The sequence below is a fragment of the Camelina sativa genome, chromosome 10, assembly GCF_030686135.1.
Source record: "Camelina sativa cultivar CO46 ecotype springtype chromosome 10, ASM3068613v1".
NCBI classification, from domain to species: domain Eukaryota; kingdom Viridiplantae; phylum Streptophyta; class Magnoliopsida; order Brassicales; family Brassicaceae; genus Camelina; species Camelina sativa.
Genome location: NC_141889.1, coordinates 24,263,063 through 24,265,762, shown reverse-complemented (window position 1 = coordinate 24,265,762; position 2,700 = coordinate 24,263,063). Strand labels below are relative to the sequence as shown.

Here is a 2,700-nt window from a genome sequence, read left to right as displayed (position 1 = left end):
AAGAGGTTCGCCAACCCAATCCGCCAGCTAGGTGAGCTACCTTGAGAGATGAAGAAGCTCACAACAGGCTGTTTCTGAATCGATCTGTGATCCAACCACCAGCTCCTGCGAGAAAAGATTATGAGATCAAGCATAGCCTAATCAATTTGGTCCAGAATTGTGTGTTTAATGAATTAGCCTCAAAGAGCCCTCTGGACCATATTGAAGCTTTTGAGAGATTGGCTAGTATGACAAGGTCTAATGGAGTTCCATATGATTACCTCATGTTGACTTTGTTCCAATTCTCCTTAGGAGATAAGGCTTTGAGATGGCTAAATCTCTTGGACCGAGGATCACTTACCACTTGGGAGCAATGTAGAGCAGCGTTTTTAAACCACTTCTACACTAAGTCACGATCAGCTATGTTAAGGAGCAAAGATTACTACCTTCTCACAAGGTGGTATGGATTCTTTTTGTGAAGCGTGGGAGAGATTCAAGGAGTATATGAGGGACTGTCCCCATCATGGCTTTTCACAAGAGAATCTTATAAACATCTTTTATGGAGGAATTGACCAGAAGTATCAGATGGCACTCGACACCGCCAGCAGAGGAGATTTTTCTACTAACACTGCCGCTGAAGCAAACCTCTTGATCGAAAACCTTGCAGCGAGTAACAACAGTCATAGTCATGAGTATGATCGTTCTGTGCGTGTTGTTAGCTCCGTGAATACAGATGTTATTAAGAATCTCACTGCTAAGGTAGACCTTCTTTTGAAGAGAGATCAACAAGCTATCAACATGTGCGACGGGCAGACGGGTGTTTATCAGCAAGTTGGAGTAAATTCAGGTTTTATGGGAACAGAGGAGCTGAACTATGTAAGAGGAAAAGGGAACTATCAGAATCATGGGTTTAATCAGAATTATAGAAATCATCCTGATCTCTCTTACAGAAACACCAACGTTGAAAATTCTCAAGATCAGGTGTATCCTCCACATAATCAACAAGGTAACTTCCCGCAAGGATTTTAGAACAAGGGTGCTGGATTTAATAGCTAAAATGTCCAAGGATATCATGCTCCATCTGCAGCTCCACAAGATAAGAAACTCGAATTGATGATGCAAGCACTACTGGACGGCCATAAGAAAAGTTCTGCTGAGATTAATGTCAAAATTGATAGCATGTACAATGATTTGAATGGGAAATTTGAGAGGTTAAGTTCACGTGTTGATTCCATTGATAAGAGAGCCTCTGCTATTTCTTCTAGCTCTAAGCATAAAGAGTCATGCAATGCTATAACACTCCATGGTGGGATTGAAGATGAGCTGAGTTGTGCTGTGATCAACTCATGTTTGGCTTCCGTAGAGCCAGGATCGATCAGTCTTGAGCATAGATTGACCAGTCCTATTTATTCTGATAATTCGAGTTTGATCCCCATAGAAGTTGGATTGACTGATCGCCCCTATAGATCAGTCGATCCTGTCGTTGTTGCAGAGCCTGTCTCATAAAATTTCACTCCTTCTGTTGATCGGCCAATCCATGCTGCAAGAATAGGGAATTTTGATTCATCTACTCCTATTATGAATACCAAGGAATCACTTCTTGTGGAACCAAAGCCCTATAGGCCACAAATTCCTTTTCCAAGAAGACATGTGAAGAAACCTCTGGATGAAAAGAAGTATGATCGGTACAAAGAAGTTATGAGTGAGTTCACTGCTGACATTCCCTTTACAGAGGCAGTAAAGCATATCTCTTTGTTTAGGAAGGTTTACAATGATGTTGTGGTTGAAGAAAAGGATTTGGTGGAGGTTAAGGCGTTTTTGGCCCTAGAGAAGAAGAACATTCATGCTCCAGTTTTGAAAAGACTACCCAAGTTAGAAGATCCAGGAAAATTTGTTGTTCCATGCTCCATCTTAGGAGTGAATTTTGAGGATTCCCTTTATGATATTGGATCCAGTGTGAATGTAATGTCTAAAGCTGTTGCAGAGAGGTTGGGGATTGACGATATGAAGGCTTATAAGGTCCATCTTAAGTTTTCAAATGCTGTCACCACGACTCCACAAGGCTTCATTAGTAATTTAGATGTTCAAGTTGGGAGTTGTTTGGTTCCTACAGATTTTCATGTTGTAGAAATGAGCGAGGGTTCTGTTATGCCTTTGATTTTTGGGAGACCTTTCCTAGCAACAGTGGGAACAATTGTTGACTTGCCGAATAAGAGGATCACTTTATCTAACATTGATGATAAAGTCTTCTACAACACAGTCACTACAAATGAAGCTACAAAACATTGTCTAACTGTAGAAGATGAGAAGAAGGTGGATGTCATGCTAATGGGAGAGAATGGTAAAAAGAATGAGGTCAACGAAGTCATGGATGGAAAAACTCATTCTTCTGAGAAGAGGTCTAAGAAGGTTAAGAAGAGAGACAAGCCAAAGATAGAGAGAGTAATACGCGATCTTCACATAACTTTGGTACCCCAGATATATGTTAGAGACACCATTGAGTATAAGGTGAAGTGTAAAGGAAAGTCTCGGCCTTTTTCTAAGGTTACATCCATCCTCACTCCGGAGTTTAAAGAGAAATGCCAAGAAGCAATGGATGATATGATGAAAAAGATTCTCGAGCTTAAGATGACGAATGGGAGAGCTTGTTTTGACACAAGTTCTCATCCTCCCATCACTTGACACCTAAAACCACGATCAAGCTATAGACCTTAACCAAGC

General features: G+C 40.9%; 1 non-coding gene across 1 annotated transcript; it reads right to left on the bottom strand.

Annotated features, from left to right (window-relative positions):
* Positions 1-407: 407 nt before the first annotated feature.
* LOC147937282 (small nucleolar RNA R71) lies at positions 408-509 on the bottom strand. The gene has a single exon (XR_015569785.1). It is a non-coding gene; the product is annotated as a small nucleolar RNA R71 (small nucleolar RNA).
* Between the last annotated feature and the right edge of the window lie 2,191 nt (positions 510-2,700).